A 14258-nucleotide genomic window follows, 5' to 3' on the forward strand; every position below is an offset into this window, starting at 1 on the left:
TCCCAAACCCAATCAATGAGTGTACACTACTCATTCAGCATTTATATGCTGCTTTACATTGTAAGTTGCCTTCTTATGAATACAGATCTTGCCCCCAATTAGGCTGTGAGCTCCTCTGAGGCAGCGACTATGTTTATATTTACAGTAAATCCCCACGGTGTCCTGCCCAATGTAGACACTCAATCAATATTTGTTGATTGATTTATTGATCAACGGATGGGAAGTTGGCCATGTGTGCAAATGAAACCATTTCCAGAGAGTTTGCTGCCCTTGATGCAAGAAAAAAGCAAACATACTTCTTTTTGATGGTACAGAATAGCGGTTCTCAATTAATAGGTCCCCATCAGCTGTGAGTTACCTCCCACAAAATCTGTTATTAATAACAAAATACATAAATCTCAAATTATTTGCTTAAATAAATTAAAATACATTCAAGGCTATCCCTATACTAATACCACTTGCACTCACTTGCTTTCCAATGTGCTTTCTTGAGAGGAAAAGAACACTGTCAAAGTACAGTCATCAAGCCAGGCAGAGGGCATAACCCTGGGTTCACGTTCTGGAGGGGCTTGTACACTGTCAACGGCACCTGTCTGTGTCTTCCGTTACGAACGAGGACGATGTTCTTGAATTGCAGTTGGAAGGGACGGACCACATCACAGATTTCACATTCTCTGTGGCTCCCTCCCCACTGCCTGCTTTCCAGGAATGATGGCTAGCATCTCCTTTGGCTTTTAGGGGCCAGAGGATCTTCCCCATTAGTGAGAGGATAAGAAGAAATCGAGGAGGAAAATAAATCCGTAAATAACTCCTAGGAGACCACTAATACTATTTCAACTCGCAAAGTGTTTGAGCAGCAGTTGAGCTGCCTGGGAAGGCAGATGAACATCACAGTTGGCTGGCGACAGGGGCGCTCAGGAGCCTCCTCTACGACAGTATGACAGATGCTTGCTGTAGGGACATTGTCCCCATCTTGCCCGTATCCCTGAGGGCCTTCCCCTGTAGTGCACACCAGCCAAACCCACAAACGCCAGAATCTTCCTCTCTTTTGCCTGAGGACTTTCTCTTGGGGCTGGAGTCCGCTCTGCCCTGCAGGGTCAGCTGAAAGCGACAGTGACAGGGAATTTACACGCTCACCCCTAAGGCAGCTGGCGTATAAACACCCCAGTGTGCTCAGCCCTTGAGTATGAAAACTGCAAGGCATAATCTGCGTTGTCTCTAGACGCCCCCAATGGCATTAAGCCCACGTTGCCCACAGAGGTACGTTGTTTGATGACATACCCTCTGTTTCCTGCTGTCTCTCCCCGTCTCATTTCCCCCAACCCATCAGCGTTTCCTTCACCTTCCAAATAAACTGCTCTGCACTCAGATCCTTGACTTGCAAGCTGCTTCTGGGATAGCCCAAACCAAGACACCTGACATGATGCTTTTCTCTGAAGAGGGGCTGGGGCCAATGATGAGCCCTTGAGGAGAGGACCCTAACCTTGGACAACGGGCAGAGCTGCCGAGTTGGCGGTGGTGGGGGGGTGCTTCCTCAACACAGACGCCCACCCCCACCCCTGGAAACCCTGCCACGCTTACTGAAGGTGGACCTAGGAATCGGTTTTTAATTATAAACTCCCTTGACCGATGGATAGTCATTCCAGAATCCAACTACTGCAGCAATGTCAACGGCACCAAGAGAAAACCCGGTGTTTTGCTATCCCTAAGGAAGAGAGAGCCAGAGATTTGGAATGACCCGATGCGGGTTTGGGTTGCCGGCCACCATGTGGTCTTGGACAAAGCATTTCCTGGAGCCTCTTTCCTTACGTGAAAACTGGGGGCCCAAATCATCTCCATCACACAGGGCCATCGAGGAGTAAATGGGACAACAGAGGCAGAAGTGGTTTCTTTGCAAACCAAACAGTGTTGCCCAGGGACTGGGTTTCCTCCCGGGGAGCTGGGAGCAGAGTGGCTCTCGGATTCAAACCAGCAACTGGAAAATGGTGTGGGACAGAGCCTTTGCTAGGGGGTCAGAAAGGGGACAAGCCACTGCCTCCCCCTGCCACCACCACTCGCCTCCTGGGCTGGGCATTTTGGCCTTTCTTTACCTCATTTCACCCCATCACTTCTCATCACCCTAGTTCACCCTGGGTCTTTTAATTACTGAGCACGTCGCAAATGATCAGTACTCTGGGCCTGTTAGCATGATAAATGAGCAATTAAAACTACATAAGCAATTACACCAGCTCCAAATGTTCCCCACTCAGCCCTGGCCGTGGTGCTGTGGTTGGTCTGTTCTTCAGCCAGAGGGCTGGGCTCTCGTGCTGGACAGAAGGGCTCACTCTCGACCTCCACTTTCGGGAAACCACAGGGCCCCCCTGGAATCTCACACACCCTGGGTGAAATGGCAGAGAAAGTCCATGATTGCTCAGTCTCGTCGCGCATGCTGCGCTGACGCTTTTAGGGAGAAGAGAAGAGCAGTTTGCATTCATTCCAGCCCATTGGCTGAATTGTCTGGCAGAAATAATCTACAAGAAAGCAAGGGGGGATAGTTGATCACAGCAAAGTTTTATAAGAAAGTCTCTTCACAAGAGGTACAACGAGGCATAATAAACATTTTAAGTCCAAGAAACACTGCCTTTCAAGGGCGCAGAACTGTGTATAATGTAAGGGAGGGACAAGCCCTATTTTCAAGGTCCCTGAGGTCAGATAGCTGGGACAGATGGGAGTAGGCATGGTCATTTGTCAGAAGGGTTACAGGGAGTCCACTGCCCATTATTAAATGAGAGACACCAATCGGGAGAAGTGATGGGGTCAGGCAGATGAGGAGATGCTGGGACAGAAGAAAGGAACCATTTTGATTTGAAAATTTTCAAACACATACACCTTGCAGCTGAGTCATCCCTTGACAGGGCTACGTTGAAGGAAAAGGTTTACAGATAAAATGCAAACCTAGGCCACCACCCTTCCCCACAGAGTGACTCCACGCAACTTTGCCCTCACCCTCCGCAGAGACCCGGCCCCCTCGGCAAGCTTGACTTCGACTTCGAAGATAAACACCCAACCTGGAAACTGAGGCCCTACCCACACTTGCAGAATCTGAGCACCTCTGCTGGATCCAGGCCAATCCTGGGTTTCCTTCCAGCCTGGGGTCCTCAGAACAAGTGGAGTTGCATCCAGCAGAGTGAAGACAGTGACACTGGTCACCATCAGCACAGAGTTGCATATCAGTTCTATTCAAAGGGGAATACAGGTAAAGGATGGAACAATCAGATCATGGCTTAGATAGGATGGTATAGTGGTGAGAAATGTGGGCTATGGAGCCAGACTGCCTGGGTCCAAACGCCAGCTCCACCACTTACTATTATGCGACCTGGGGCAAATTATTTAGTCCTTATTGTACATTGGTTTCCTCATCTGTATGTGGGGATAATGCTGGAAATTAGCAATCCCATTTCCCATACCCTCCAATTAGTTCTAGACTTCCCCACGGTGCTGCCTTACTTGTGCCCTGAAACCAGTCTACTGGTCCCTTTGCTCTGCCCTTTCTAGTCACCATGCAGCTCTCTCTGCTTGCTGATGACCTGGAGAGATTACCACTCAGCTGGATATGGCCATGTTCTGCTAATGACTGCTGCTGTCTGTCACCCTTACTGCCCAACTAAGACCACTGACCCAAGTCAATAAATACCCCATGAATGAATGAAAAGTCATGGCCCTCCTTAATTCCCCATGGCACAACTGAGACCAGGCTATGCATTTTAAGAAGGCTTGGCTAGTTCATGATAGAGTCTCCGAGCAAGCTAGAAATAGAAGAAACCTTTCTCAATCTGATAAAGGGTATCGACAAAAAAACCTACAGCTGACTTCATACTTAATCAGGAAATACTGAATTGCTTTCCCCCCATGTTTGGGAATAAGGCAAAGATGTCCACTCTCATCACTTCTAGTCAACATTGTACTAGAGGTCCTAGCCAGTGCAATAAAGCAAGAAAAAGCATACAAATTGGAAAGAAAGAAGTAAAACTGTCTCTGTCTTCAGCTGATATAATTGTGTCTGTAGAACACTCAAGGACATCTACAAATGAACTACTAGAACTGATAAATGAACTTAGCAAGGTCGTGGGACAAGGTAAATATACAAAAAAAATCAATTGTATTTCTATATATTAGCAACTAAAATTAAAATTGGAAAATTAAAAAATACATCATTTCACAGTAGCCATAAAACAATCCCATCAAATATGTAAGAATAAATCATCTCCCACCATCTCTACACACCTTCTGCTTAAGTCCCTTTTTGTGCACTACTCCCAATGTCCTGTCAATCCCTGCCTTTGTTCATGCTGCCCCCTCCCCTCCAATGCCTGCCCCACATCTCTCTGCCAGGATAAATGGACCCTACCCTCTGTACTTAAGGCTCTCCCTTCTCTGTGGAAACAAATGCCCTCCTGCCCTCTCCACTCTGGCTTTCTAGGACACCTCTTTGGAGTCCTTCTTGATTAGAACTCTATAGCATTAACCAGAGTGAAAAGCGAGTGGGCATGGAGGCAAGAAGTCCTTGCCCATCCTGCTACTTAATATCTGTGGATATGGGTAAATTACAGTCTTCCAAGTCTCTCCCTTCTTATAAAGGAGAAGAGTAACACTCATCTCCACAAGATTGTATGTAGGCTTGAACAATATAATGGAGAGGGGAAATGCCTAGCAGGGTGACCGATTCTCAAAGAATTGTAGCAATAGTTAATTTATTACCATTATTTGATTTTCTTCTCAGCAGTACTCGAAGCTCTTCAAAGGTAAGACTAGAGTCTAGTTCAGGGTCTTATGCCCCAAGGGACCTTAGTAAATGTTTGTTAATTGTCCATGACTTTACCCAAAGAGGGCACATGAGGCCACCGGAAGGGGAAATCTATCCTTGGTAGGTGGAGCACTAAGGTGATACTCAACTTTCACATGAGTGGGATCCCACTTCTTAGGCCCTACCTTGAGGTCTGTTTCCCACGATGCACAGTGTTTCAGAACTCCTCCCGCACGTCATGCTATCATCCCCAGCATCTTCGGTTACTTTCTCCACCTTAAAAGTATTTCTTATCCCTTTGGAGGAACCCAGACTCTTGAGGGTAAATAATGCATCTTACACTTCATATTTACCACAATACCAGTTCAGTACCTCGTCTCAACGTGCATCTCTATAAAATGGACATGAAAATTGTGCCTGGAGGGTTGTTGCAGGTGTAACACCCATGATAGATGTGCAGATCCTCCGTACAATGTCAGATAATACACAAATAGTTATTAGTTATAAAATCAAGGGCTCAATAAGTACATGATGGCCATATTTGAATTATACTGGGCTTGTTTTTTCTTATCTGTAAAATGGGAAGAACAGTACCCACCTATATGGTCTTGATTTAAGCTCAGATATGACCATTCACGTAAAAGCTTAGCCCAGGACCTAGCACTTACAAGCATTCAGGAAATGTTAGGTACAGAAGTAGAGTTACTGTGAACCTATAAAGCTTCAGGGTCCCTCACTTAACACTGGCCCCTTCCAAGCTCGGCTCAGGCGGAGTAGGGTGCTTGTATTTTCTGTACAGACCACCGTCTCTTTCCAGTTTGACTGCCCTTCCATCACACCTCCCACTGGGTCTGGTGGTATAAGAGTAGCCCTGGGTATCTTGCTAAGGAGAAGTGGAAGTGAGGATGCAATTCGTGTTTGTTTAGGGATGTAGGTATATATGATTTGCAGCCACTTCCATGTGAAGTTGGTGCTGGCCATCACACATGGCAGAGTAGAAGCAGCCTTTGGGAACACTCGTCCTGCCCTCTGTATATTGCGACTTGGAGGTGCACAATATAACTGTATGTGTCGTGAGTGTCTACTGCGACACAGCAAGGCACACCAGAGTCTTAAGTTGTTGGCTTAAAACAACAGCAATCATTTCTCTTGCTCACAAGTCTGCAGTGGGCGGGGCTCAGCTGGGGCAGCTTGTCACTGCTTCATGTGGTGCCAGCTGGGGTGGCTCAAAGACTGGAGGCTGGAATCAGCTGGAGGCTTCCCACTCACATATCCGGTAGTTGATGCTGGCTGTTGGCTCGGACCTCAGCTGGCAGGCTGTGACCTCTCTGTGTGGCCTGAGCTTCCTCACAGCATGGTGGCTGGGTTCCGAGGGCAAGTGTCCCAAGAGGGCCAGGCAGACGCTGTATCACTTTCTATGACCCAATCTTGGAAGTCATCTAGCGTCACTTCTGCTGTAATCACAGACCCACTCAGATTCATGGGGAAGGACAGGCGCCGTGCCTCAGTGAGAGGAATGTCAATATCCCATTACAAGAAGAGCATGTGGATGGGCGATCTTATTGCGACCGCTTTGGAAAATACAATCTGTCACAGTATCCTATGGCTCCCAGCCTCCAAAAGTATGTACGTAGTGGAGAGAAACAAAGCTTGCAGTGTGTGGTACCAGAAGCTAGTCTGGGGAAAATCGTCCAATCATCGGACATGGAAAATTATAAGTGACAAATCCTGTTCTCAGCGATGTCTAGACAAAATGGAAATTTGCTTCTGTCAGGAATATACTCAATAATGCAGTGCTTGCAATTAATAACACACCATAGAGTTTTCTTTCTTTTCTGAAGGGGATTGCACAAAATCGGATTTATCAGAATTTGTGTGTTTGTAGGGCACAAAACTGTAGGTGTCCTACAGACATAAACAGATCCACTCGGAGAGCAGTGAGTTTGATGCATCCCAGTATCTCAGGTCGCCTCTCGGCATATCTAACATATCTTGTCCTGATAAAGTCTAGTGGATCCCGGAAAAAAAGGCACACAAAATGCTACTGATGCAGCAGAAGGGCCTGAAGAAACAAGTGCTCCAGTGACAAAGCTCATGTGATCATCAATACATCAATGTAGTTAGCATAGGAATAATTTTATTTTATTATGCAATCATGCAGCTCAATTTTGGTGTGTGTGTTTTTTTAAGAATACTGATCATACCAACATTCAAGTAGGACAGAAAGATGGAAGCATCTTGATCGCCGCCAAAAATAAACTGAAAGGAGGTCTACAGACGCTTCAAAATGTTACTCTGTGATTACATTACAATGGGAACTAATTACCAATGACAACTTGTGAACCTAAGAGAAACTTCACAACATTGTTAATAATTTTATAAAAAGGAGGTCAAGCGTGCTGCAGGAAAGGCTGAATAATCTTTCTATTGTCTCAATAAAAAAGATGTTAAAAAAAAATCGTTGCCATGTGAAAACACGATCAAAGCTGTGCAGCCCAAAAAAGTAGAAAAAGGAATCATAAAGAGTGTTTCAGACAGTTAATTACTAAAAATATTATATATTTTTTCTGGACTTTATGAAGTCTGAGGGCTTTAAATTTTGTAATTTGTTATTTCTTTTCTCATTTAAACATTTACTTTCATACTCGGTTTTGTGTTTGCAATTTCGTGTTCTTTTTGGTAAAGAGACTCCAAACTGTTTCGTCTCCAGACCACACCATTAGCCACAATCAGCTCCCATTGGCTATTATTATTTCCTGATAATAACAGAGACAGTACGTGTGGCAGTTTCCAGGCAGGAGAAGATGGATGATAAATGTCAATCAATTCAAACTGGCATCCTTCTCTTTTCAGGATGAAGGCACAGAATAGGGTTGTGGGGTCTGTACTGATGTATTCGCGCCACCATGACAAAGTACCACAGACTGGGTGCCTTAAACCACAGAAATGTATTGTCTCTCAGTTCCCGGAGGCTGGAAGTCCAAGACCAAGGTGTCAGCGGGGTTGGTTTCTTCTGGGACCTCTCCTGACGGATTTTACACAGTCATTTTCTCACTGTGTTGTCACATGATCTTCCCTCTGTGTGTGTATCCCAATCTCCTCTTATAGGGACACCAGTCAGACTGGATTAGGGCCCATCCATGTGACCTCATTTAACTAAGTTACCTCTTTAATGGCCCTAGTTCCAAACACAGTCACCTTCCGAGGTAACGGCAGTTAGGGCTTCAGTCAATGTATGGATCAGGGGAGGGACACCATGCAGCCCATAATGAGGGCCAAATCAAGGTCCTCAGAAGGCAGACGACGCCCCTGCTCGCCCTGCCCACGCTTCTCAATTAGCCCTTCCAAGCCTCATTCAGCTGGGTCATCAGCTAATGTCATCAAAGGCCCCCAGCCTCCTTCAGATCAGCCAAGTAGTCCTGGCAAAGGGAGCCAGAATCGCGTCAGGAGGACTACAACCTCCTGCAGGAAAGGGAGAGGGCCTGAGCTCCTCTGCCAGCAGCAGCAGCCCTTTCAGCTCATTTTAAGAAACTCACAGGGCTGCATGCGCGGCTTCCTCCCCGGAGAAGACACCCTGGCCATGCACCAGGAGGTGCTTCTTGGCTCAGGGTCCCAACCCCGGGACCATCTTATGCTCAGAGTTGTACTTCATCTTCAGCCCCAGCACCTGCCAGCCCTGCTCTGATTACAGCCTTGCCAGCATCTCCACTCTGCTGTTCAGTGAATGTTTAATATCCACCGAGGCGGCCTCCATCCGTGCTGAGCTGCCTGCCTGGGTGGTCCAAATGGTCTCCGCCAGGACCAATTAGTTTGCTCCCTTAGGGGCTCCAGCATGATCTGGATCATTACTGGTCCCCATTAGTGATTGTGATTGGCGGGGAGGGAGAGAGGAGGCAGGTCCTGGCTCTGGGAAAAGCTTGAGCAGGACCCTGGCTCCCCACGAGACTCACCAGTCAGACTCAGCTGGACTCTAATACTACTTTGATGAGTATCTACTCTGTGCCCATCGCTGCGCTGGGAACTGGACACATGACTGACTCTCACAGCACCCTTGAGAAGTGAATATTATCATCCCCCTTCTACACATTAAAGTACACGTTCAGTGACTTATCCAAGGTCACACAGTTTGTTATGACAGAGCCAGGACTAAAACTCCAGACTGTATGATGACAAAGCCCTTGAAGTGGTTTTTCCCATTAGGTCATGCAGCCTCTTACCAGCCCACTCCCACACGATCCCAACTGGAAAGGAGTTGAGAGACTGTTGAACCCAGTTCCTCTACTTTGCAGAACAACACTGGCACACACTGGAAAGGCCACCTCAAAACCATTCACAACCCTCTTTTCCATTATCTTCTACTACAGAAGCTGGAAAACTAAAATGCTTCTCTTCCCAGATGCCCTTGCATCTGGGCAGGGGACACAGGTCCCGGTGCTAGTCAATGAGGCACCAACAAAACTCACAAGTCGGGGCTTCCAGGAAAAAGATCACATTTCCCCTTTAAACCATCCTTTGTCTTTTGCATTCCCCTTTCTGACACACAGTTGCCGTCCCTGGAAGTGCAGCAGCCATCTTATAGCCATGAGGATAAAGGCCCCATGTTAAGGATGGCAAATCAAGAAAATAGGAGATTGGATAGCACACGGAAGTATGTTCAATATCTTGTAATAACCTTTAATGAAAAAGAATATGAAAACCAATATATGTATGTATATGCATGACTGGGGCATTGTGCTGTGCACCAGCGATAGACACATTGTAATTGACTGTACTTCAATTAAAGAAAAGAAAGAAAATAGGGAGTTTGGGTCCTTGACAACATGGTGGAGCCATTACGCCAACCTGCATTTTTTTGTTGCAAGAGACAGAATCTTTCTCATATGTGCCACTGTTAGCTGGGTTTTCTGTTACCAGCAGCAAATTCAGTCCTAACTGATACAGGCACCCAGATGTCATCCCTGGGCCTGGGCTGTCCCTGCAAGGACAGCTCTGTCAGAATCAGAACTCTTGGTTGACAGTTTTTTTTTTTCTTTCAGTGCTTTGAATACGCCATCTCACTACCTTCTGGCTTCCATGGTCTTGATAAGAAATCAGCTGCTAGGGGAGGGTGTAGCGCAGTGGTAGAATGCACGCCTAGCATGCACGAGGTCCTGGGTTCAATCCCCAGTATCTCTATTAAAAATAAACAAACAAACAAACAAACCTAATTACCCACCCCCAACAAAAATGTTTAAATAAATAAGTAATTAATCAATTAAAAAAGAAAGAAATCAGCTGTTAATCTCTTAGTTAGCTCAGGCAAAATACCACAGGATGGAATGGTTCCTTAAACAACAAACATTTATTTTTCACAGTTCTAAAGCCTGAAAGTCTGAGATCAGGGTACCAGCACGGTGAGAACCCTCTTTCTGGTTCCCTTCCATGGCAGGGAGACAGAGAGACCAGGGGAGAGTGAGAGACAGAGAGAAAGCTCTCTTATGTCTTTTCCATGTGCAGTAATTCTACCACGAAGGCTCCATCCTCTTGACTAATTACTTCCCAAAGGTTCCGTCTCCAAAAGCTATCACATCAGGGATTAGGGTTTCAATCTATGAATGAGGAGCAGGGAGTGGGTAACACAGACATTCAGTCTGTAACGCTTAGAATCCCAGAGACATCCCAAATGTCAAAGTGTTGGGGTCCTCTATTCCAGCCCCGTCCCCACCATGCATGTCACAGCGAATTTAGCGTGTAGACACAGACCTCTAACAGTCCCTGCATTTACCCTACATGAGTCCCTCTTGCTGAAGTGATTGAGGGCTTGGTACCCTGGTAGCTCTGGTTTTCGGGGAGATCCCTCTCCCCTTGTGGAGTGTGTCCCTAGTGTGGGAGTCACACTGTAAGAGGAGGATGTCCAGGGGAAGGAGCGTCCATCAGCAGGGGGATGTCCAGAACAGCAAAGGACCTCAACATCCGGCCGCCCGAGGGCTGGTTAGGGGCACATGAACATTTAGCCTGGAGAAGAGAGGACACAGGGGGATCAGGAGGGTCTTTTTTCAAACCTCTAAAGGGCTGCTCTGCAGAGGAGGGAAGAAAGGAGTAGATGCTGTCTGCTCTGAGAGGTACAAAAGGACAGGACGAGGACCAATGGTCCGAGGGACCAGGGAAACTGGTTTGGATTCAATCACAGAAAGATCTCTGTGAACAATCAGAGCTACTTCTAAATGAGCTGGCCTAGGAGATGTTCAAGAGAGGCGGTGGCCCTTAGTCCAGGCAGTTTTGGAGCCAATTCAGGCATCCAATCAAGGGAGAGTAGGTTGACCCAAAGTGTTCCCTAGTGAGGAAATGCTATGATTCTGTGAATCAGATGACACATAAGAGATACCACATGGTGTGGAGGGGAAAGAAGGCAGAATTTGGAGTCAGAAAAACTGGATTTAAAAGCCAATTTCTCCAAATATTTGCAAATCATGCAACTGACAAAGGTTTAATCTCCAGAATATATAAAGAGCTCATTACAACTTATTAACAAAAAACAAACAACCCAATTCAAAAATGGGCAGAAGACCTAAACAAGCAATTCTCCAAGAAAGACATACAAATGGTCAATAGGCACATGAAAAAATGCTCAGTATCGTTAATTATCAGAGAAATGCAAATCAAAACTACAATGAGGTATCACCTCACACCAGTCAGAATGGCCATCATTAAAAAGTCCACAAAAGACAAATGGTAGAGAGGATGTGGAGAAAAGGGAACCCTCCTACACTGTTGGTGGGAATGCAGTTTGGTGCAGCTACTATGGAAAACAGTATGGAGATTCCTAAAAAAGCTAAAAACAGACCAATCATTTGATCCATCAATTCCACTCCTGGGCATATATCTGGAGGGAACTCTAATTTGAAAAGATACATGCACCCCAGTGTTCACAGCAGCACTATTTACAATAGGCAAGACATGGAAACAACCTAAATGTCCATCAACAGAGGACTGGATAAAGAAGCTTGTAAGTCCCCAACTGTGGGAACGAAGGAATGAGCCTTGGGCCGGAACGGTAAACAAGTTACAGAAAGCTGCAGACTCAGAGGTGAGAAGGCTGGGTAGCCAAGGAGGGGTAAGATCTCCAGAGGGGGGCAACCTAAGACAGGCACAGCCGCCTGAGTCCAAGAAGAATGTTTGAAGCAGCCGTTTCTCATACATTCCACCCTGATAAGCTGTAAGGCTCGCTGGTGCCAACACGAACATGATTTACCAAAACATAAAGGGTCTTCTGACCTTGAGTCAGACACTGCCTGTTAACCATTTCCCTTATCATTCTTCTTTGCTATATAAGACTGTGCAACTTAATAAAGCTTCAGAGTAGCCATCAGCTCTCTCCGCACACGGTGTGTATGTGTACATGGTATCGCGACACCGACAAAGCTATGGTATATGTATATAATGGAATACTACTTAGCCATAAAAAGAATAAAATAATGCCATTTGCAGCAACATGGATGGGCCCAGAGATCATTATTTTAGGTGAAGTCAGCCAGAAAAAGAAAGAAAAATACCATTTGATATCACTTAATGTAGAATCTTAAAAAAAAGGAAAAATAAAACACCAATGAACTCATCTACAAAACAAAAACAGACTCACAGACATAGCAAACAATCTTATCGTTACCAGGGGAAAAGGGGGTGGGAAGGGATAAATTACGAGTTTGAGATTTGCAAATATTTACTATATATAAAAATAGATAAAAAACAAAAATTTCTTTTGTATAGCACAGGGAAATATATTCAATATCTTGTAGTAACCCATAATGAAATACAATATGAAAATGAATATATGTAAATATATGGCTGACACGTTGCTATACATCAGAAATTGACACATCGTAAACTGACTGTACTTCAATAAAAAAATTTTAAAAGCCAATTTCTCCCCTTGATGACAAAATCACTGTAGCAGAAACAACTAGCTCTCTCCCAATACATGTTCTCCCTTCCTTCATAGACATAGAAACCCCAATTTTCACCTAGGCACATGATCAACGGGAACAAAGACTACATTTCCCAGCCTTCTTTGCAGTTAGTACAGCCATGTGACTAATTTATAGAGTCAAAACAGGAGTGGTGAGTGCAACTTTTGGAACGTGCCCTTAAAGGGAAGGGACATACTTCTCTTTCGCCCTTTTTTATTCTTCACTCATTCTTCCATTCTGCTGCCTGGAATGCCAATGTGATGGCTGGAGCTGGAGCTGCCATCTTAGATCACAAAGGTGAGGACGACACCCTAGGTTTGGCAAAGCAATGTTTGGATCTTCAGTTCCTATGATTTTGTGAAACAGACCTGTCTACCCCCTGACTCTAATAGGAAAGAAAATAAACTTTCATTTTGTTTAAACCACAGCTGTTTTGAGTTTCTGTACAGAATCTTAACTGAAACAGGTGCCTACTCTGGGGGCAAAGTCTTTTGGGCTGTCTGAGCCTCAGTGGGCAACCTCATCTGTATAATGGGAGTCATAATGCTCATGCCACAGACCTCACAATACGCTTAGGCAGGGAAATGAGATGATGTTTGTGAAAGCACCGTGAAAACTGTTCAGCCTTTCTTACAAAAATGTAAGAAATTTGTTGCTGGGTACCAGGAAAGGTATGGCGGGAGGCGGTTGGGGAAAGAGGGTCGTACAAAAAAAAAAAAAAGTGTTTCTCTCTAACCCCACCCCATCTACAGTACTTCCGAAAGATTCTGAGTTTCCTGATCTCGCGGGACTGATCCTTGGTGGGGGGCAGCGGGGAGGGCGCAAGAGGGGGTTTCCAAGTCCCTGAGAGCCTTCATAGTCCATGATTATCTGCCCTTAATACAATACTAGCCAGATCTTTGTGGCAAGGAAGTTGGAGGAGTTTTTATCTCACAGTCAACAAAAGCTGAGGGTTCCTTTCTGAACTGTTTACTTGTGGGCCAAGCTCTTCTCTTGCAGGTCAGCGGCAGGATCCATAGGAGCCCACATGGTAGAGGTCAAAGGCAGCCCACTTACTTCATCTTGGGGAGAGGAAAGTCAGATCTTGCCAAAGCATCTGCAAAACCATTGGGGATATACAGCACGCAGCATCAAAACCACCAAGCAGAAACCACACGCTGACCACAGCAGGCAACACACCAGTGCCTGCAGATTGTGCAACAGCCTAGAATTCCCTGTCGACCTTAGCGGGGACTGTACGTTCCACCCCCCACACACACACCCCTCGCCTTGGGGAACAGTGCACTTGTCGCAAAGGCCTCCTACAGACATTCCTCAATGACACGAGGCTCCACCTGAGGCTAGTTCAAGGCCATTGGAGGCTGTGCATTCATCTGGGTGGGAGCCCATCTTCCAGTGCTCAGAAGCCTAGTATGTTCCCAGGGCATGAGAGTTCTTTGAGCTCTGGCCCGGACAGGTCAAAAGCAAAGAAACCAGATGTGTCACTTACAGTGATGCTGAGCTCTGATATGCCCCCCCTCCCCCTTCCT

The sequence above is a fragment of the Camelus ferus genome, chromosome X, assembly GCF_009834535.1.
Source record: "Camelus ferus isolate YT-003-E chromosome X, BCGSAC_Cfer_1.0, whole genome shotgun sequence".
Lineage (NCBI taxonomy): Eukaryota > Metazoa > Chordata > Mammalia > Artiodactyla > Camelidae > Camelus > Camelus ferus.